Here is a 24,297-nt window from a genome sequence, read left to right on the forward strand (position 1 = left end):
GAATGTGCTTAATAAAAGAGACAAGGGCAAGAGATATACCATTGATCACCAAGATCTTATGTTTCATATCTAAAGATTTCATAAGGCCCTTAACCATTAGGTGCAAAATATGCCCCCGTCTCCTCTTAAAAACTTTGCTACCCCCAAAGATTCTTCCTATTTTGGTCCTACCTTGGATGATAAAGATCCCTCCTCCCCCCCTAAGGAGATTAAATTTGAGAAGATTAAGGTCCTAGTTTTGGATAGTGATGGAGTTATGGGTACAAAGAAAATCCTTATGACTAGTAAGAGACTACAAGATAGACATAGTGGTGCTAGTTTTTTAAAATTTTTTTTCTATTATGATATATGTTTTTGTTGTTCAAGCCTAATGATCATTTTTACATTCTAGGGGGCATAACTTGCTCTATTTTGCTCTATTTTTCAATCCAAAAGAAGCGTTGGAAATGTCTCTTCAAGATCTTTTTAGATTCTCTTTTATTTTCACCAGATTCCTTCAAAGGTACACATGATACTCAACTGAAGTTTTTTTAATTTTATCTTACTTACATAAACAAACTCCTTCTAGTATATGGGGTTCAATTTTTAGCATTATAGGGTGTGCTTTTTAAAAAAAATTGTGTTTCTTTCATTTATATTAGTAAACCAAAGCTTTATTAAAAAAAAACACCTTCTAAGAAAATGGTCAAGTCTTCTTCTTGTCTAGTTCTTGTAAACCCACATAAATGTTACACATGAACAACTACAACATGACATGACTTCTCCATTCAAAGGGTTTGTGGTCTTGTTTAGATGAAGTGAAAACAATATTTCAAAGTACCTATTATACCTTGCAACATAGGAATAAGATGGATGAGGCCATGGATTTTTTTTCTTTGAGTGTTTAAGATAGCTTACAATTTCATCTTGATGGGTATGATATTCCTTGAGAGATGTGGACCAAGTTCAAGAACTTGTTTGGTACCACCAATGAGTTCAAAGAAATTCATATTGAGGAAGAGATTACATCACTTGTACTTGATTCTTTTCCTCTATTAAGGACTTTATGACGAGGTTTAAAAAATAGAGATCTTTGTTATAGGGTTGTGAGAAGAACAAAACTTATACAACATGTACTTACTTGATTCTATCAAAGCTTTGAGGAAAATTTTAGATTTACTCTTTGATGCAGGAGCATCTGGCATGGAAAAATTATTGGGAAAAAAAAAAAATTGAAAAAGAAAATTTGAAAAAAAAAAAAAAAAAAATTGTGGAGGAGAGAGAAAGTGACGAAAATTAGAGGAGAAATAATAAAAAATAAAAAAAGGGAAAAGGAGAAAAGAAAGGAAAAGAGGATTTCTATTTTCGAGGTGCATAGGTGGAATAATAGAAAAAAATAAAAAATAAATGGTTGTCATTTCATTTATCAAGGTGTGTGGGTAGAATTCTAGAAAGTTATGAATATTGTAGAAAGTTGTGATATTGTAGAAGGTTATGGAAGTTGTACAAGGTTGTGGAAGAATTCTAGAAGGTTGTGGATAAGTCATGCATGGGGTGGTAAGTGCCTATTTAAGCAAGGCATATGAGCATTTCTAAATCAAGCTCAAGGGGAAGCTTGAGGAGTAGAAGCTCAAGGAGTAGCTTGAGAAGTGGAAGCTTCAGAAGAAGTAGCTTGAGAAGGAGAAGCTTGAGAAGTAGAAGCTCGAGAAGTAGAAGCTTTGGAAGGAAAAGCTTGAATGTGTGAAAGTTGGAAGGTGTGAAAGAGAAAGAGGAGAAAGTGAAGAGTGAGTTTTCCTGAGACTGTGGACAGAGTGCCGAATGTGAGGCAGTTTACAACAGGATTGTGATGGAGTTGTGAGTGTAGATAGAGCGCCGAATGTGAGGCAGTTTACACTTGGATCTTGGATAAGGTTGGAGAAGAGCTAGTGGCTGCGGCTTAGAAACAAGGAGGTTGCTTGGTGGCTTGTGAGCACAAGTTGAGATCTGGAAGGTTTCTACCAGAGTGTGGATCTGGACTAGCTTGGGTTTGGATTGGATCTTGAAAGAACTTGTTGCATTCTTTGTCATGAGTTGGTAAGGGTGGTGTGGCCCTTCGTCAGTGGTATTAGAGCATTACTTCATCAGTGGTATCAGAGCGTATCTACATTAGTGGTATCAGAGCGTACCATCATCAAGTGGTATCAAAGCGGCCCTTCATTAGTGGTATCAGAGTAGGAGTTCCTAAGTGTACAAGCAGATCGCCAAAGAGTGAGGCAGTTTGTACCAGGACCTTGGTTGGGTGAAGTTTATTAGAGTGGGAGTTCCTAAGCGTGTAAACAGATCATCAAAGCTGAGGCAGTTTGCACTAGGACCTTGGGATGACATGTAGATTGATCGATTGATGCAGAGATGGAAGACTGGACTTGTTGAGGCATGATTGTGGAGAGCTGGTGGATTGCAGATCCATTGTCCTAGACTTGTGATTTGGTTCTTGATTGTTCATGCAAGGTGGCAGGTTGCGATCTGACTTGCAAACAATTCAAGGTTGTCACAAAGAGTGTGGGAAGGATTTGTTGCAGAGGGTTTATGAAGATCTTGGAAGATGGCTCCAACAGGATTGGACCCTAAGATGATTTCCAAAATCCATGATATAGTGGAGAGGAATTTTTCTAAGATGATTTCTCGATTGGATGCTAGATTGGCTGATCAAGCTAAGAAGGTCAAGGTGGAAGGGGATGGTTTTGCTGATCAGTTTGTGGAGTTTGATGCAGAACCTGCAGAGCAACTAGAGGTTGTTGCTGAAGATATTCCTAATGTTATTGATGTTGGGACAGATGTTGGTTTTCATGATCAGTTGGTTAAGTCTGACATGGAGACTACAGAGCATTTGGTCATCGATGATCTAGTTGATGTTGGTGTTGATTTATATCTTGCAGAGCATCTTGTTGTGAGCAATGAGGTTGCTAGTGTCGAGAGTTTGGCATGTGTTGATGGAGATCTACATGTGGCTGTTGATGTGGGGTTTGTTGCTTTGGGTGTGAATTCACTAGTTGCTGATGTGAATGAGAAGTTGGTAATGAAGCATTATGTTCAGTTTGTTCCTGGGAATGAGCATGTTGATTGGATGGTTAAGATTCTTGTGTTTGATAGAGTAATGCAAATGTGGAAGATTTGCATGGTGGTTTTGTTGTCCCCGTTGAGGTGGAAACCTTTGGTGAAGATGAAGATGGTGGTAGATCTTTCTTTTTGGCATCAAAGTGTGGGACACACTTTTCTATCTACCAGGGGAGTCTGATGCAGGAGCATCTTGCATGAAAAAATTATTGGGAAAAAAAAAAAATTTGAAAAAAAAAATAAAAAATTGTGGAGGAGAGAGAAAGTGACGAAAATTAGAGGAGAAATAATAAAAATTAAAAAAAGGGAAAAGGAGAAAAGAAAGGAAAAGAGGATTTCTATTTTCGAGGTGCATAGGTGGAATAATAGAAGAAAAATAAAAATAAATGGTTGTCATTTCATTTATCAAGGTGTGTGGTAGAATTCTAGAAAGTTATGAATATTGCAGAAAGTTGTGGATATTGTAGAAGGTTGTGGAAGAATTCTAGAAGGTTGTGGATAAGTCATGCATGGGGTGGTAAGTGCCTATTTAAGAAAGGCATATGAGCATTTCTAAATCAAGCTCAAGGGGAAGCTTGAGGAGTAGAAGCTCAAGGAGTAGCTTGAGAAGTGGAAGCTTCAGAAGAAGTAGCTTGAGAAGGAGAAGCTTGAGAAGTAGAAGCTCAAGAAGTAGAAGCTTTGGAAGGAAAAGCTTGAATGTGTGAAAGTTGGAAGGTGTGAAAGAGAAAGAGGAGAAAGTGAAGAGTGATTTTTCCTGAGACTGTGGATAGAGCGCTGAATGTGAGGCAGTTTACAGCAGGATTGTGATGGAGTTGTGAGTGTAGACAGAGTGTCGAATGTGAGGCAATTTACACTTGGATCTTGGATAAGGTTGGAGAAGAGCTAGTGGCTGCGGTTTAGAAACAAGGAGGTTGCTTGGTGGCTTGTGAGCACAAGTTGAGATCTCGAAGGTTTCTACCAGAGTGTGGATCTGGACTAGCTTGGGTTTGGATTGGATCTTGAAAGAACTTGTTGCATTCTTTGTCATGAGTTGGTAAGGGTGGTGTGGCCCTTCGTCAGTGGTATCAGAGTAGTACTTCATCACTCTTCTACCTTCCATTCCATTGTGGATGCTTTGGGTCCTAGATTTACCATGCCTGCAATTGAGGTATTATGTGATCTATTGATTAGAGAGTTGGCCAAGATTCCATAGATCTAGGAACCAAACATTGGTTTCTTAGACATCTACAAGGAAGCCAAAGCCAAAATTGAAGCCCAAGATAGATTCAACTGACAATGAGTGTTCCTATACATGGAAATCTACTCTGAAGGGTAAACCTTCTAAGTCTAGTGAGTCTTCTTCCAAGACTAAGAACTTTATAGGTGATCCTTGTGATTTTTGTGGCAAGGAAGGAAATCAAATTTCTAGGTTTTGGAAATGTCTTGAGGCTTTAGAGGAGGCCATACATCAACACAATATTTCTTCTTAGAAGCCACCACTACTTCCTTTAGGGAAAGGAAACTCTCTTTTTGCATGAGGATTTTCTTCTTTTGCCACTTGGATCATTGATTTAGGCACTTCCCACCATATGCCACACTCACCCAAGTTGGTTACCTCACTTGCTCAAAGTATTACTACACAAATTATAGTTGGTGAATCATAGATTTCAATATTAGGTTCTGGCACTACCTCTTTGGAGGGTGGTTCCCTACAAGATGTTCTACTAGTTTTGGCCATTTCTACAAACCTCTTGTTTGTCTATAATATTTCTCATTCTATCCCTAGTAGTAAAATTTATTTCTCACCACATGATGTAGTTATTTGAGACCTCCATGATCCTGATTGGTTGTTACTATTGGGAGTATTGATTTACAATCTTACTTATGTTAGTTTGATGACTTTGAGAGCTTTGATTTTGTAGATATTTCTCTTGTTTCTCATGCAGGCATAGTAAGAAAAATTTGGCATGAGCATTTTGGTCATGTCAACGATAAATATCTAAAGAAGATTAGTACATAGGAGCTAGTGACTAGGTTACCTCAAATCTCTTGTATCGATGGTGATTGTGGAGGTTGCATACTTGGAAAACATCATAGAGATCCTTTTTTGATATGTAGATCCACCCATGCTAAGGCACCATGAAGTTGATACACAATGATCTTATGTCATTCCCCACTCTATCTTTTTAGGGTGTTTGATAAATGATTACCTTCATAGATGAATTTTGTAGACACACATGGTTGTACTTTCTAAAGTACAAGTCTGATGTCTTTGATTCATTTAAAATCTTTAAGACATTTGTGGAGAAGTAGTAAATTCTTTCAGTCATGCATATGCTCACTAAAAATGGTAGGGAATATGTGAATCAATCTTGCAGAGATTTTTGCACTGAGAATGGTTTACATCATCAATTCATAGTTCCTCATACCCCTCAGTAGAATAAGGTTGCTGAGACAAAGAATATAATGTATTATGGGAGATGGTCAATTGTATGATATAGTCTCAAGATATGAGTCCTTCTTTTTGGGCTAAGGCTATCAATTGTGCCAAATATATTCAAAATTAGATGGCTCACAAGGAATTGCAACATTTGCCTCTTGAGGAGGCTTGGACTCATGTCAAGCCCAATGTTTCTACATTCTATATTTTTCATAGTGATGCTTGAGCATTTATTCCCATATTTGTTGGCTAGTATGTGGATGTGAAGGCATACATTGTTTAATTATAATTCTAGAAAGGTATTCTTTCAACAAGATGTCTAGTTTGATGAGCATTATCCTTCGATGGTGCCTCCATCACTAGCTTCTCTGTTACTTCCTAGTACTTCCTCTTGTTCTCTACAAGATTCTTTATCCTTTGACAAAGATTGTGATAATGATTTACCTTCCCCTCCTTCCCCTGATGTTCTCTAAGTACCCAAGTGGACTCATGATATTGTTGGTGCAACTAGACCTATATGTTAGAAGATCCTTAAAATTATTGTCACACTCATAGTTAGATATCTGGTACTAGATTATTGAGATATGGTATTTCAGATGATCAACAAATTTTCTCATAGGCGATATAACACTTAGATTAGGATATAGTTATGGATGAGGAGTACTCTTCTTTGATGAAGTGCCACACTTGGGATCTTTGTCCTCTTCTAAAAGGAATAAATTTAGTTTAATGCAAGTGGATGTATCGTACCAAGTATGTTGCAAATGGTTCTATTGACATGTACAAGGCACATCTTGTTGTGAAGGGGTTTTCATAGTTGGAGGGTATTGATTACGTAGAGACCTTTTCTCATGTTACTAAGATGAATTCGATTCACCTTGTCCTCTCTCTTGTAACTTCTTAGGGATGGACACTATTTTAGATGGATGTGAAGAGTGACTTTTTGCATGGCGAATGACATGAGGAGATCTATATGGACCAACGTCAAGATTTTTGCATGACTCTTCTATGGTGTAAAGACTTTGGAGATCCTTATATGGTCTCAAAAAAGCCCCTCAGGCTTGGTATGAGAAGATGAATTCCTTCTTTCTTGCATGAAACTTCAAACATTGTCATTTCAATCCTAAAGTGTATATTCAATGTCATGGGGATAATCTATTGATACTTTTTCTATATGTTGATGCTCTCATTATTATAGGTAGCTAACACTCTATAATTTAAATTGTTTAAAAAGATTTGAGAGAGAAGTTTGAGATGGCAGACCTTAGACTTTTACACTATTTTTTTGGCCAATAGGTTATTCAGTCTTACAATGTGATAGCAATACTCCAAAAGTATTCTCTTGATATGCTTTAGAGGTTCAACATTCTTGATTGCAAGTCTTCTCTCACACCTTTTTCAGCCAAGTTTTGTTTTATGTACCACTTGCTCTATTCCTATTGTGGATTCCACTTTATAAAGATAGCTTGTGGGTATTTTTTTGTACCTAACTCACACACGTCCTAATCTTTTATTTTCAATTAGCCTTGTCTCTTGATTCTCACATGATCCTCATGAGAGTTATTGTCAAGATGCCAAACATATTTTAAGGTACATTTAAGGTACTACATGTTATGGAATTCACTATACATTAGGGGATCCTCAAATTGTTGGTTATAGAGATTTAGATTGGGCTGGTTATATTCATGATCAAAGGCCTACTTCTAGCTTTATTTTCTATCCTGGTTTTGGTCCTACCACATGGTCTTGGAAGAAGAAGCATGCTCTTACATTATCATCTACAGAGGAAGAATATAAGGTAGTTGTGCTAGCGAGTCAGGAGGTTTAATCTATTTTATAGTTGATGACAAAGTTTCAATTTCCTCCTGATAGTTTAACCATTCTTTGGTGTGACAATCAGAGTGATATAATCATTTCTCACAACCCAGTTGAGCATTAGTAGAATAAGAACATTGATCCTCATATGCACTTCATTAGGTATTTGATTCAAGATAGCTTAGTTAGCTTGGAGTATATTCCCATTGTTGAGTAGGGTGCAAACATCTTCACTAAAAACTTTCTGTCCCAATAATAAATGTTGACATATCAATCAAGTTTGTTATTAGTGATAACATTTATTTAGATTTTGTATGGCTACCGAGCTCATTGAACAGTCTATAGTGTTTGCCATGTAAGTTAGTAGCCACTGAGCACTATAGTTCCTACCAAGCATTTCAATGGTTACCAAGTGAATTTAGTTACTGTGAAGTCTAACAATTCAACCTAAGCACTTTAGTGGTTATAGAACATTGTAGTTTCTATCGAGCTAGTAGTTCATGAAAAGTGAAGCTAGTGTTAATTGAGCTATATGATGGTTAGTGTTTACTAAGTTCAGTCATGTTAAACAATTAATCCAATTTATGTTGAGCTACAAAGTACCTACCGAGTTCAAGACTACTTTGAGATGATTAGTATGGATTGAGCTTCTACTTCTACTGAGTGCATGATGATGCTATGTAATGATAGTGGATGCCGAGTATCAGAACTTCACCAAGTTAGTCTTCTGAACCCGAGTATCTACATATGGGCTGACTTTGTAATATTGGTGTTAACTTATATAATGGCCGACTTTTTAATTATGTAAATTGGATTGGTATATATGTAATGTATTTGTATCATATCCAAGAGTGTAATTTTATGAAGAAAAATAAGAAAGAATGCGAATGTGAACCAACAATAGATACAAGTGTATTGTAAGGACATATCAGTAAAGGAGCAGCAGAGACATATCCATCATAGAAAGGTGATCAGTAATTCATGTAATCTCTATCAACAATTCAATTGTAAGTCAAAGATCTATTGTTTCATCCTAACAGGTGAACTAGTCTAAATCCTTTAACAAGGTAGACTTAATAGTCTTTTCTAAAATCTCTTTACCGAGTGCATACTTCATTGTGTATCATCCCCACCCCAATCTCTGGATCACCAAATCATTGTGTTCAAGTGTTATGAATGTTTTATGTTTTTATTTTGTCACGTACACAGTTAGATCATATTTGATGAACTAAATGGTAATTGGATTATTGCAATTAAGATCTATATTTGATAAAGTTTTAGAGGTTACTGATTCACCCCTCCACTCTCAGTAACCTAGCATAGTCTTGAATATTTCCAACAATTAGTATCAGATCTTTGTGGTTCTTAGGATAAAGTTTGATAGCTTGAAAAAAGATCAAGGATAATGGAGATATTTAGACTTGACAAAGCCATTGATAATGAAAAGCTGGATCTAGAAATGACCATTGCCCAACTCAAGAAAGAAAAGGAGCATCTTTCCCAATCTCTAAAAAGAAGGAAGGAACTTGCAAATTAGATGAATGATGATTAGTATATTGAAGAAAGCATTGAAGATTTTTTCCCTTCAAGCAGCCCAAATGAAGCAAATGATGCAATTAAAGAACTCCTAGAAAAGAATGGTTCCCTACAAGAAGAGGTAAGGAAATTGAAAAGAGAACAAGAAATTCAATCAATAAGATTATGTGAAATCTTGGAACAAAAAAATAAGATAAAAGAAGAAATGGATGATAAGAATAATGGAATTCAAAATCAATCCCCTCAGCAAACAGACCTTATTGATCAACTCTCTAATGCAAATGAAGAAATCATGAGCTTAAGATCTAAAAATGAAAAGATAAGGAGTGATCTAAACTTTAAGAGACAAATCAATGAAAGATTGAGGAATGATTTGAATTCTGAAAAGCAACTCAATGAAAAAATAATGAGATCCCAAGTAGACATGGATTAATTGAATTAGATGAATGAATAGAATCTTTATAGACAAAAGGGTAAAGTAGGAATTGGATACAAAGAAGAAGGTGAATCCTCCAAACAAGGTGCTCAAAAGAATAAAAAAACTACTTGCAATCACTATGGTAAGATAGGTCATACATCAAACAAATGTTGGAATAATGGAAAAGCTAAATTCAATGTAAAATGCTACAATTGTAGTTAGCATGGTCATAGGGCTAATGAATGCAAAGAGAAACCAAAATTTGAGTGCAAGTGTCACAACTACAAGAAACAAGGTCACAAGGCATCAAAATGTAGATCTAAGTCATTCAATCTAGCAGCGCAAATTGTAAAAGCAATATTTGGTTGGGACTAGAACACTTGGTGTAGGTGTCATTACTATGGTGAATTTGGACACATTGGAATGAATTGTATTAAACATCACATGAGAAGAAAAGATACCACCATAAGATGTTTCACTTGTACCGAAATTGGTCATCTAGCCAAGAATTGCATGAATACAAGCATAATTGAAGATGAAAAGAAGGCAAAAGCAGATAACATTAGAAAGTAGATGAGATAGCAATGGATTCCATAATCTAACAAGCATGCTAGTCCAAGTAATGATGGTAATGTCACTCAAGAAGTGGGTGACTCCACCATTTCTGACTAAGTTTTCAAGGAAGAACTGAAACTGCATTGTCAAGATCACATCCAAATAGTTCCAATTGAAAGTAAGCAAAGATCCAAATTCGTATTCAAGATACAAAAGGATCTCTTTACCGAGCAAGGTTGGGTCATGGAATCTATCAAACAAAATTAAGAGTAACAAGGATACATTTGGTTACTAAGTCATGAAGCCTTTTACCAAGAAATCTAAATAGATAATGGATGATAGCCTGTCAAGCACAATGCCATCTCAGCTACCTTCGTACCAAGCATTAATGGAAAAGTTTTAACAAAAGGAAAGAAATTGAATTCATCTCACCATGAAATCTAAGTGCCATTATGAAGAAGCAAATTACAGTGTGATCAACTGACTGAGTGAAATTTGCAACAAATTTTTTCAAGGTTTTCATAATTTACTGAGTATCCATGGCATCAAGTAGCAGCAACAAAGCAAGGAAAAGGTTTGAAATGTTGGTCTAAGGAGTAGAGTGGAAAGCACCAGACTTCAAACTTGTGCCCATGATTGTAGAAACCCTTGACCTAAGCGAAGCACAATCATAGATCCCTCCCAAGGTACTCATTAATGATATTCAAACTCATTTCAAGTGTTCTATTTAGAAAATTGGAACCTTAGAAATGGATGATGCCCTAGGTGAATTGTGTGTTAATGGGACTCTCAAACCTGAGCATAAGCATTTGGAAGTGAAAGGTTTGACCCACATTCCCCACATGCTCTAAGGTTTTCAAATTAAGTGGATTAGATAAATCCTAAGCTGGGGGTACAATGGTCAGTTATGGCTTGAGCAACCAATTGTGATCATAAAGAAAATAATTCATCACATTACTGGCCTTCCCATGCTTACCAAAGAAAAAGTAAATAAAACCCTAGGTTGGGTGGAGTTAGAAAAGAAAACCCTAGTTGAGTGGGATTGAAAAGGTATGAAAATTAGCAGGGTAATAGATGCAGAGCTGAAATTCAATATTCATGTGATAACTCTCACAAAATTTATAGTTCAAGCCATCTTAATAGTGTATCATGTGAAGCTGTTGACCTAGCTTACAAAGTTGTGAGGAACAATTTGTCTTATGACTTGGCAGATCTATTGTTTAAGCAATTCAACAAGAATATCGAAAGTATTAGAACTTCCAAGAACAACCCTTGCAAATTTGGCTCTCTGTTGACCTATTTATTCTTCTATGTTCATAAATTATTCCCTTCTAAAGGCATAGTAGTATGGAGAAAAGATGTGCCAGTGTTATCAAATTAATGAATACATTTTTGAAATGGGAGAGAACTATGTTAGTATTATGGATAACTATTTTGATGCTTTCAAGGAGAAAATGAATAACAGATTCAGGATACTTAGGAAACTGGTTGAAGATTACAAAGATGATATTTGTTTCATGGTAGGTAGTGACAGAGTCTACATTCAAGTAGTGAAACCCAGAGTTGTATGGGTAAAACCTCTTCCTTATGAGGTAAACATTGATGAAACCAAGAACATTATTGAATCCCTAGTGAATGAACTTGTTGATCCAAAGGCACCATACTTTGGAACATATGATGAGGCTAAGGCAAGGATAGAGCTTGAAATAAAGCTTCCAAGGTGGTTAGCAAAGGAAAGAGGGGGATAGCCAAATTGAAATCAAGCACATCTCTTATGTTAACTAAGGGAAAAGGAGAAGATCTAGAAGAACCAGAGGATGAAGAGGAATCTAAAAAGGAAGAAGATCCTATGAAGAAGAAAGGCAAGGTGATTATCACCAAGCCACCTAAGCTATCCACTATAATTTTTACAAGAAGAACAAGGAAGAAGGTAGATAAGGAAGTTCGTGGTGTTATATTCAACTGATCTCCACTTACACTAGGAAAGACTTAAGGTATTGAAAGAAGGAGCAGGTGTACACAACTTCAAAGTTCTCAAGTATGAAACTAAGACACCGACAGAGAAGAAAGAGATTGAAGACCTAGTCATGGACAAAATGGGCCAATGGAAATACTCACTTGATCAGTTGGCATCTCAGAATCCTGGTGTTTTACTAGAAAACAACAAGGTAAGGTGGGAGAATACCAAGCAAATTGTCAAAGATATCTATGCTCAAACCTTAAGATAGTTGGTACCTACCTTGATAGATGCTGAGATGAACAAGTCATTGAAGGACAATGAAAACAAGATGACACTAAAGTTCAATACTTGTCTAGTTTTGATGGACATAGAATATGTTGTGAAGAATGCTACAAACACTAGGAGAAATGTGTATCATCTTTACAAGCCAAGTGAGCAACCATTGGAAACTAAAGATTATGATGATGATGATAGTGACAAGGATGAAGAAAATGGTGAAGATTCAACCCAATTTGTCATGTTTGACTATCAAGAACTCATGAAGGATGATGAAGAAGACAAAGAGGAAGAAGCTATCGAGGAAGCAAAGGAAGATGATGAGGAGACTGGCCCAGTTAAGATAGTTGTGACTATCATTGCCTCACTTACTCACTCTCTAGCTAAACCAATAGCCACACCAAGCTTAGAGACAACTTCAACAAGTTTGATTGCGACAACAAAAGATACATGTCAAATGTCCAATCACTCTTTGCTCCCTCATAGCTTAGCAAATCATTGATAGAAGTGTCTACCACTTCATCTACCAAGCTACAACATCCCTCTTCTTCAGCTACCAAGTTAACATCATCAAAAATGGATGTAGTGTCTTCTACAATTTTGTGTTCATCAATAGTAAGTACTACAATTTTGGATTCTACAAGTTTGGCTACTTCAGCTTTGGATACTTCAGTTTTGGATTTTACAAGCATACCTGTTAGTATTCCATCTATTGGTACTGTATCAATTTCACTACAAGTCCTACTATTTCTACTATTGTTTCCATCCCGGATACAAAGGCACTAAGTACAGGGACAATTGAACCTAAGGCTCAACCGAGTCCTCAATTTTTGAGTAAAGGAAAAGAAATAGAGGATGAAATAGATTTAAATGAGGAGATAGAAATTCCCAAGTGGGATATTCATAATCTATCTATAGACCAAATGCATGAATTTGGTGAAATTCTTCAAAAAAAGGCAAGGCAGTAGAAAATTAGAGAGGAAAGACATAAAGAGTATAAAATTATAGATGATGCCAAGAATATTTTGTCTAAGGTTATAGGTATTGAGGTTGATACTTCTCAACCAATTTTGTTGCAATTAGTAGAGGTAGTCCAAAAGTTTAATGAGGACACTAGTGGTCAGGATAAGTTGATTGAGAAAGAAGAAAATAAATTTGATAATAAAGTGCTTGAGCACATTGCTCAGCAAATTGCTATCCATCAAGTGGAGCTTTCCTCAATTTTGACCAATCTTGAAACCTCTTACACAAATGTGACATCACTTTTTGGAAAGTTGTGTGATGTTACCAAGTTCGCAAAGGAGATAAAGAGAAAACTAACAAAGATTGATGAGGATCTAAAGGCTAGTGCACAATAGTTGCAACTTGACTCTAGTTCAAGCTCTACACATCATATGAAGATCAAATTCTTGTCAGACATGTAGGACAAGTTGTTGAGAGAGGAAGCAAGGATCTGGTCTACACTAATAGCTATTTAGAATATGATCCTCCCTATCATGGATTCAATGCAAAAACATATTTTTTATTCAAAAACCTTGATCCATGACAACAACTTCTCCATTGTAGATCACATGATACATCTATAGGCAGAAGTGCAAGTTGCTCTACATACATGCGAAGTTTTGCAAGAAAACTAGGATAAAAACCTTGACACTTATTCTTAAGGTACATTCTGATTTCCTATCTCATTTTGGTGTCTTCATGTAAATAAGTTTTGAATAAAGCTTTGGCATTATTTTCAAAAAGGGGGAGAGACACTTAGTATGCTATGTATAAAAAGTCATTATGTATATTGTATGGGGGAGAATCATGCAAAGGGAGAGAATTTATATAAAAAAGGAGAATTTGTAGATATAGTATATTGTATATACTTACAAAGAATTTTTTTGAAAAATCTCAAAAACAATATACCATACCAGGCTAGTATCACATTGTGGTGTATATAAGTTTTGGCTGATAAGTGTTTTTGTCAATAATTCCAAAGGGGGAGATTGTTGACATATTAGTCAAGTCTTTTATTAGTGACAACACTTATTCAGATTATGTATGGCTACCGAGATCATTGAATAGTCTACAGTGTTTTCCATGTAATTCAGTAGCCACCAAGCACTACAGTTCCTACCAAGCATTTTAGTGGTTACCAAGTGAATTCAGTTAGCGTGAAGTCTAGCAGTTCAACCCGAGCACTTCAGTGGTTACCAAACATTGTAGTTTCTACCGAGCTAGCAATTCATGAAAAGCGAAGCTAGTGTTAACCAAGTTGTATGATGGCTAGTGTTTACCATGTGCAGTCATGTTAAATAAGTAATCCAGTTTATGCCAAGTTAAATAGTGTCTACCAAGTCACCAGTGCAAACCGATTTCAAGACTAATTTGAGATGATTAGTATGGACCAAGCTTCTACTTCTATAGAGTGCATGATGATGCCATGTAATGATAGTGGACACTAAGTATCAGAACTTCACCAAGTTAGTCTTCAGAACCCGAATATCTACATATGGGCCAACTTTGTAATTATGTAAATTGGATTGGTATATATGTAATGTATTGTATCATATCCAAGAGTGTAACTTTATGAAAAAAAATAAGAAAGTCTAATGCGAATGTGAACTAGTAGTAGATAAAAGTGTATTGTAAGGCCATATCAGTAAAGGAGCAACAGAGACATATCCATCACAAAAAGGTGATTAGTAATTCATGGAATCTCTATCAGTAATTCAATTGTAAGTTAGAGATCTACTATTTCATCCTAATAGGTGAACCGGTCTAAATCCTTTAACAAGGTAGACTTAAAAGTCTTTTCTAAAATATCTTTACTGAGTGCATACTTCATTGTGTGTTTGTAAAACTTCTAATAATGTGGACCTAGTAGTCCTAATTGCTCCTAACAGGAAAAATCATCAAAAGTGATCAATGTAAGAATTAATCAACCAACTTTATGCTGCAATATTGAAGTTTTGTGGGTATCATCCCTACCCTAGTTTTACTTTCTATTTGGAAGGTTTCTAGGTCACCAAATCATTGTGTTCAAATGTTATGAATGTTTTACGTTTTCAATTTGTCATGCATGTAGTTAGATCCTATTTGATGAACTAAATGGTAATTGGATTATTGAAATAAAGATCTGTATTTGATAAAGTTTTAGAGGTTACTGATTCACCCCTCCCATCTCAGTAACCTAGCATAGTCTTGAGTATTTCCAAAAAATATATTCACTTACATGTTCTATGCTTAGGGTGAAGGAATTTTTCCTTAGGGGGTTTCAATGACAAGTCCTTCCTTCCTTCTTTTTTTAGCATTCTTCTCTATTGTTTTAAAGTGGCATTTTTACCACATAGATTTCCCTATTTCTCCATTTTTTAGTGATTTGGTTGTCTTGAGTACCTCATCAGGCCATGTTTTTGGGACCCATTTATGCTTTCAAAATTGTAGTTTTCTTTCTTTTTCATGCATTTTTTGTAGTTGTATTGTTGCTCATCTTAAGGGCGGTCTTAGAGTAAATGATTAATTTAATTATATTTAGTAAATTATCTTTACTCCCTAATTAAGATTTCACTTTATGCACATTCATTCCCATTTAATAATTAAATATTAATTATTAAATATCATTTACCTCTTAGGGTTTCACTCTTAGGTTTTACTATCTCCATCTATAAGGATTGATCCATTATATATTTTACTCATTATTTTTGTTTGATAATATATTTGTCCATATTTCAGAGCCAAAACCTTGCCTTCTCTTGTCTTTTTATTATTTGTGACAAGTTCTTCCATGCATATGTTCTACTTGATCTATGGATTTGTTCATATCAAATCCTTCACTTAGGATATTCCACTAAAAATAAGACATGCAAGTGTTTGAATACAAACACTAAAAAACTATGGAAACTGCAAATATTAGAGTTGATAAATTCATAGAAAAGAATGAGGAAGAATGCAAGAAGTAACTTAAAATTTAAAGAAAATTTGTATACATATATGAAGGAAAACCAATTACTTTACTTGAACAAGAGAAAGAGGACATCAAGCATTAACATATATGCACTTTTGTATTATAGCAGAGAACTCTGCGGATTATCAACAAACTGTCAAGTATTAGGATATAGAGGGTGAGTCACAGATAGAGGAGACCAAATGTTAGAAAAAGGTAGTTGACTTATAATAGGAGATACCTGGAGAAGATGATAAAGATGGATGAAGTGAACTACAACAAGGAGAAATAAGATCTAAACTTGTTTTAGAAAAATGTGAGAAGACACCACACAATTGATCAAATCATTGGAGACAAAGATTTAGTTGCAATGAAAAGAAACAAGTTGAATACTGATACATGTCTACTATGTGAGTTTGAGCCAAGAGTAACAAAGATACATTAGAGAATTAAGATTGGATTAAATCAATGAATAAGAAGATTGATCCAATAAAGAATAACTAAACATAGACATTGGTACCAAGGTCAAAGGATAGGAATTTGATCAGAATCAAGTGGTTATTTAGAAATAAGTTGAATCATAAAGGTGAAGTTATAAGAAACAAAGCAAGATTGGTTTGCAAGGTATATGCACAAGATAAAGGAATTGACTACCAAGAGACATTTTCTCCAATTGCAAGGTTGGAAGGAGTAAGAATATTACTTGCATATGCTTCTCACAAGTGCTTCAAGGTATATCAAATGAATATCAAATCTACATTTTTGAATAGAGTCTTCAAAGTAAAAGTCTACACTAAACAACCTAAAGGATTTGTTGAACTTGGCAAGAACAACATGGTATGTAAGTTGCACAAAGAATTGTATGGTTTGAAAGAAGCCCCTGGAGCATGGTATGAAAGATTACATGCATATTTGGTGAGAATTGGTTTTGCAAAAACTAATGATGACAATAATCTATATTTGAAAAGTGAATTTGAGGATAAGATATTATTATCTAAAATATTTGGAGGACAATATTTAATGTGAAAATCATTTTCTAATTAGATGAAGAAATAATTTGAGATGTCAATTTTTGGAGAGATAAAGTTGTTTGTTGCTTTGCAAGTCTATGAAATGAAAAGAGGAATATATTACACAATCAAAATATATTGAGGAGATACTAAAGACCTTTGGAATGGAAGATTCAAGACCAGTTGGAACACCTATGGCTATTGGACATAAACTTTTAAAAAATGATGATTTTGCTAAAGCAAATCATACATTGTATAAGTCGATGATTGACAAATTGCAATATATTGTTTATAGCAGAGTTGACATTACATTGGTTGTTGGAATTGTTGAAATTTTTCTATTAATCCTAAGGAGAAACAACCAATGGATGCAAAAATGATATTGAGATATCTAAAAGGACCATAAGGCTATGGTTTATGGTATGGGAAGAATGACAAGTTTGAGCTAAAAGTTTACACATATGTTGATTAGGCTGGAATCATTAATGATAGAAAGAGTACAAGTTGAGGACCTTTCTTACTAGGAAACAAATTTAATCTCATGGAAAAGTAAGAAGAAAAATTATTTTTCAGAATCCATAGCAGAAGTTGAATATGTTGTGGCAACAGTTAATTGGTAAAACATAGTGTGGATCAAGCAATTATTGGAAGGTATGAAGGATTATATTACTAAACCCGTGGTGATGTATTTCGATAACACAAGTTATATAAACACATCCAAGAATTATGTGATGCACACAAAGACAAAGCACATTGCAATAAAGTATCATTACTTAAAAGAATTAGTGCAAGACAAAGAATTGAGACTAGAATATGTGAATACAAATAAATATATATTTGATATATTTACTAAGTCATTACCCAAGGATTTTTTGGTGTATCTAAGAGGTAAGTTAGGGGTCATTCCCCTATTTGAATGAAACTAAGAAGGCATGCAACAAAACATCGATTGCTATGATCATAATATGTTACAGTTGAAGTAGTAGATCACACTATAGGAGCTTCCTAAAGACGTGAAAAAAGGATAGGAGCATGAGGTGATAAAGCTTCAAGTAGGCACATGGTGTTACAGTCAAGGACTAAGATAATCAAAGATGAAAGAGGGAGAGATGATTAAAAGTCTGGTCAGTATAAAGGATATAGATATTTGCATGTGTCTTTGGCATTTTTTTCAAAGAGGAAGATGTGTACCGAGTTACTATCAAACATCTAAAGAGGATGAGAGAAATGTCAAAGAGGGAGCCAATACACTTGGTATTACAATTAGAATCTCAATTTGTATCATAGAGGGAGCATATCAGAGGTTGAATGGATGATAATCAAATGAAACTAAGGATATTGATTGGGTGAGAAATAGAATGAAGCTGAGGATATTAATGAAGATTTACTATAGATGATAGAGGGAGTTTCTAGTGAAAATCTAGAGAATAATTTTACTGGATTGCATGGTAACTAAAGGTGTTGCTATTGATACCAAATACAAAGAATGTTGGAACTACAATTGGAACAATTGTTATGTTGTCATTGATGTCAAACCTTACTAGTAATATATTTTCTAATAGTATAGAGTGTCATATTATTTAATTTATAGAAGAGAGATAACAATATGAATTAGTAAAGTGGTTGAGTAAAGAGGAGTAAGTATGATAGAATTATCAAGGGAAGTTGACCGGTTATTATTTGAAAAAATAATATATTATTTGATCATTTTATTAAGCGAAGAAGAATAATTAGTTGAAGTGTAGAAGAGATGATTGATATAATTCAATAAGTTATGTAAAACAATAGTTTGACTAAGCAACAAGTTACTAGGTTAATGAAGAAGTTAAGCATTACTGAGTAGAAGATTAAGGAGCTTAAGTATTAGCTAATTGATGGTAATGAGCAAGCAAGATGAAGAGAAACCAAAGTAATGACCAAACATACTGATGGTCAAGAAAGCCAGTGTAAGCCAAGTGAGACAGATCGGTAGTTGAGGCATATGAGTGTTTTACATATTGGTTGCTTGAAGAATTTTTGAAGTACAAGTGGAAGAAAAATAGTTGCATTGGAAAAGTGAGAAGTTGGTGAAAGAGAGATTGCTTGAGGTATTGCCAAGAAGATCAAAGATGAAGAATGTGATGAAGACTATTCAATGAACTAGGAATGAGTTAGATGGATATATGAACATGCAAAGTGAGTTATAATTTATCAAATCAACTTAGTTGTTACTTTCTAACCATTGTGGCAGTAAAAATTATTTAATCGAGATTGAGGTACAATCATGTTGTAAACCCTTTAATCATGATGATATTTTGATGGAGTATTTTTTAAGACCTCTAACGAGGCCCCTCCTAACAAGATGATCAAATCCTTTAGTAGGGTCACACCTAAATGTGTGTTTTATAACCTTGTATAAGGTTGGCTCTTAACCTACCTCACTTCAAAAGAGTGAACAAGTGGTAGCATGTTACTTGGTGTTTTTTTGTTTTCTTCCAAAATTGGGTTTCCATGTTAAATCCTAATGCCATAGTTGTGTAATTTTTTTCATGTTTCATGCTATTTACTATTGTATGCTTCCTCAATTCAGCTAACACTAAAATATAGAGCTAATTTTTTATAGTATGTTGGACTACTAATGATTTTATATGTTGAATGAGTGGATATAAGAGTTTTATTAAGTTGTTAAAAGTTGAATTGGTACATCTAGACTTGAGGATAACTGATCCACCCCCACTCTTAGTTATTCTAATCATTCTAACAAAGGGCTTTTATTTTGATGAGACTTTTTCTCTAGTTATTAAAATGACTTCTATTTGTAGTGTTTTAAGTGTTTTGGTTGCTAAAGATTTGCACTTGGAACAACTTAATGATTACAATACTTTATTTCATAGTGATTTGGATAAAGAAATATATATTGAACAACTATAATGATTTAAGGTCAATGATAAAGAAACTTTAGTGTGTAAATTGAAGAAAAGTTTATATGACTCAAAGAAAGAACCTCGATAATGGTATCTTAAATTTGACAATTTTATGAATGAGCATGGATACACTCAGTGTCATTTAGACCATGGTGTAACTTATTTTAAGAGGTTGGATGATAATAACTACATTATTTTATGTTTATATGTTGATGATATGCTTGTAACTAGGTCTAACATGGATCACATCAAGGGATTCAAAGAAATTTTAGCAAATTCATTTTCTATGAATGATTTGGAGGTAGTGAAAAAATCCTTGTTATGAAAATTTACAAGGATAGGAAAAATAGAACATTTCAATATTATCTTAGGTTGATTATATTGAGAGGTGTTACAATGTTTCTCTATGGAGAATTCAAAAACTATCAACACATATTTCCTTCCTCATTAAAAAATGACTAAGGATATGTGTCCAAAGATATAGGAAGAGTATAAAATGTCCAAGGTACATTATGATTTAGCTCTAGGAAGTTTAATGTATGCTATGGTATGTACTAAACAACTAGATATTGCACATATTTTGGGAGTTGTTAGTAGGTATATGAGTCATTCTAGGATTGATCATTGGAATGAAATCAAATGGATTCTTAGATATTTGAGAGGAACATCGTGTGAATGTTTACATTTTAGGGGTTCTAGTAATTTGTAGGGATATGTTGACTCAAATTTGGAAGGAAATCTAGATACCACTAAGAGTACCACAAGATATATATTTACTATTGGTGGCATAATAGTGAGTTAAATTTATTGATTATAGAAGGTGAATGCTTGATCTATTACAAAGGAAGAGTATGTTGCTTCTATAGAGGCAACTAAGGAGATGATATGCCTTCAATTTTTCATGAAGCAATTAGGGTACCTAGGAGATAGTTATTTATTTAAAGATAGCCATAGTTCTATGATTCATATTGTTAAGAATTCTACTCTACATTAAAAGAAAAAATACATACAACAATGGTACCATATCATCTAGTCAGTTTTGGATGATCCCATACTAAAGAAAGAAAATATACATATAGATGATAATCTAGCAAATATGTTTAGGAAAGTAGTAACAAGGGAGAACTTAAACTCTTATTTAGTTTTAGTTGGTCTTTTAGACTGAAAATAATAAAATATAACGGAGTCCAGGGTGAGTTTACATTCTAGTAGGAGCTATAGGTTTACCAGTTCTTTGATCAGTCTCCAAGTGAAATTTTATTATTTTGTGGAGATAAATTAGACTTAGAGGTTCATTATTCCCCACTCCATTCGATGTAGTTTCCCTCTAGATTTTTCTGTGAGGGTCTTGGGGAAGCACCCACATGTTAGGGGTCAAGGGGAAAATCTATTTGCTAGGTCCTTAGGTAGCACCTAAGGTGGGGTCAAGGGATAGTTCCCCTTGTAGGATCCTAAGGTTTGTGGTCCTAGGTGAACTCCCTATTGCAATACAAGGCAAGATCAATGGGTAGCACGTCTGTTGCCAAAAATGAATTTACTATTGTAAAAGGAATCAAAATTTATTTTTTACTCTTCCACAACTTATTCTAACTCTAATTTTGTAAGTGAAAAAAAGATTGTATAAAATGGCTTAGGTTTAGGGATTTTATGATGTATGTTGATTTTAGTAGCTTCTTGTGGTAGTATTGAGTCACAAGGGATTACAAATTTTAATTAGGTTGAAATTGTTGGATAATAAGAATATTGGACTTCTTGTTTGGTGGATATAGCCCATGGATTGGGTGAACCACATTAAATCTGTATGTCTCATGTTCCCTTACGTGTGGTTTATTATTTTCTAATATTGCTTATATTTGCATGCAACTATTATTTCTATCTCTCTAATCCTAACACATGCATGTTTGAGGAGTTCCTATTTCATTTTGTGGAAGCATTCACACCTATTTGTACTTGTCCTCTATGCATTATTCTATAGTTTTTTTTGAATCACATTATCTTGTGATCATTTTATCTCAATTCATATTTGGTTTTTACATGGTATCAAAGTAGAGTAGAGATGTTTTGAAGCATACAAACTTTGTAGGTGAGAAGGAAAAGTGTAACTTGGCCTGTCTTTGCATAGACATTTAAAATGACATCAATGTGAGAGGGTTTGAAAAAGGTTGTAAGCTACATGTACATGGTGCCCCTACAACTTAGTTTTTTGGCACATAGTTGTTCGTAAAACTCCTTTGGGGCCATGATTCCATAAAAGTATCTACAATTACACCCTTCTCTGATTTGAAAATTACCTTCAGTTTCTCCTATGGTTTGAAATCTACCCTTTGTTTAAAGAATATGACCCTCCTATACTTAAAATCCTTTGCAAGAATTGCAAATTTGGGTTGGAAGCCTTTGTGAAACTCACCAAATTTGGGAAATAGTGGTCCAATATTTAAAAGATTATGTTTCAATTAAGAAGGTGATGACCATCATATATAATACATGTGTTTGTGACATTCATTTTTTAAAAAGGAAACTTTTTGAGGACAAACAACTAAGGGGGCATGATGTCAAGTTGGCAACATTTAGTCCTTGGTTCTTTTCAATCCCATGAAGCTTAACTTGGCTTACATTAAATATTTGGAATTAACTTTTTGGTAGAGTTTTAATTTTTTAAACCATGATTCTAGTCCAGAGGATTAATTTTAGAGTAAAGTGACAAGATTCTTTTTGTACATAACTTTTTCTCCTTAACCCAAAGCTGATTTTTATTTTTTCAACTAAATTGTATTATTTTTTATCATCACATAGTACCATTATAAAGCACTATTTTTTTTTTTTTTTTTTTGGGTTTGATTATGAAACACTCTTTCTATAAAGCATTAAAATGAGGGGGGAGATAATCAAGGGGGGAAAACTTTGTGTGTTTTTTTGTTTTTTGTTTTGGTTCAAAGTGATCATGCCTTTTACAAACAACTCCTTCCATTTGATTATTTAGTAGAGTTCTCCCACTACGTGGAAAATTAAATGTGGGCATTGTGAAAATTATAGGCATATAATACAAGAATATTGGTTTCATTAATTGAGGAAATACAATGAACTCTTCTCAATCATGGTATTGTCTTACTCATACTCAATCTCATACAAAAATACCATCTGGTCTCACTACTTGGCCATCTACTAGGACACCATCACTTGTTTTTGCATCTAAATCTTTTATTCACTCATTCATCAATTCCATAGATTCTTTATATTGGGTATTTTCTATTGGCATACCAAATTAACCACACTAAGATGCATATCTATTAGATGTATAATATATTTTTTTATAATATTTCATCTTCTAAATTTGCATGATAATATTGAAGACATTCATCTTTTATTTGGTGATGACTTTCATGAAGTTGCATTACCTTTTCCATCTTTGGATATATTTCTTACTTCAACTACATAACCTCCTATTGTTATAAATTGCGTTGAAATTTATTTGATATACATCCACTATTCATATTCCATAATATTTCATGGTACATGATTTGTCACACATAAAAAAATGTATTTGATATCTTTGAGCATAATTCAAAATCATCATTGAAATTGCTTCAATGTTTGTGTTATATGCAACATTAAAAGTCATTCATCTTGCTTCCTACATTCCTATCTAGAATGGGAAGTAATTGTGCACACATTTATGGTGTTGTTTCTTTTGAAGGGGAGAAATGTTGTTCAATCTTCATGGAGAATCTTTAGCATGTAGTGTTGATGATCTATCATCTCCGCATGGAGTTCATCACTTCATATCTTCAAAGGAGAGGAGGCCATATGATCTTCTCTACTTTCTTTCCTATGGGGATAACATATTGTACACTTTGTGATAGAAGTACATAAATCATAGTATTCCATAAGGGGTTATCATGTGTACTTCATCTATCATTCTTCTTCTTCATTTGTACTTGTCATAGCATTTTATCTCTATTTTGGCGGGAGGATTTTTTCCCACTTGGTTTTCCTCTTGTATCCTTTTACCCAAGAGATTATATATATATATATATATATATTTGGGTAACTTACTAAGTTAGTAGCAAGGACCACAAATTCTATATTATCTTCCTAAGTTAATACATATTTTTAATTACAATTAGGATTTTAAGATTACTTAGTCATTCATTCACACTTGACACTTGTTGATGCAAGTTGTCATTATTTAGGAATTCTCTAGACATGTGTCTATTCCATTTAAACACTTCATCATAGTTAATGGGTTGTTGTTACACCACCACCAAAGTTTCAAGAGTCCATCCTTCATTTTTAGGAAGCACTTGTGAAGGTATTTATACTCTTTTATGCATTATTCAATAGTTATTTTTGGCTCACATTGTTTTGCGCTTAATTTTCTCTTTACCGATCCTCAAGTTTTACA

This window comes from Cupressus sempervirens, chromosome 6 (genome assembly GCF_028749045.1).
Source record: "Cupressus sempervirens isolate cs-2001-9-10 chromosome 6, ASM2874904v1, whole genome shotgun sequence".
Taxonomy (NCBI): Eukaryota; Viridiplantae; Streptophyta; class Pinopsida; order Cupressales; family Cupressaceae; genus Cupressus; species Cupressus sempervirens.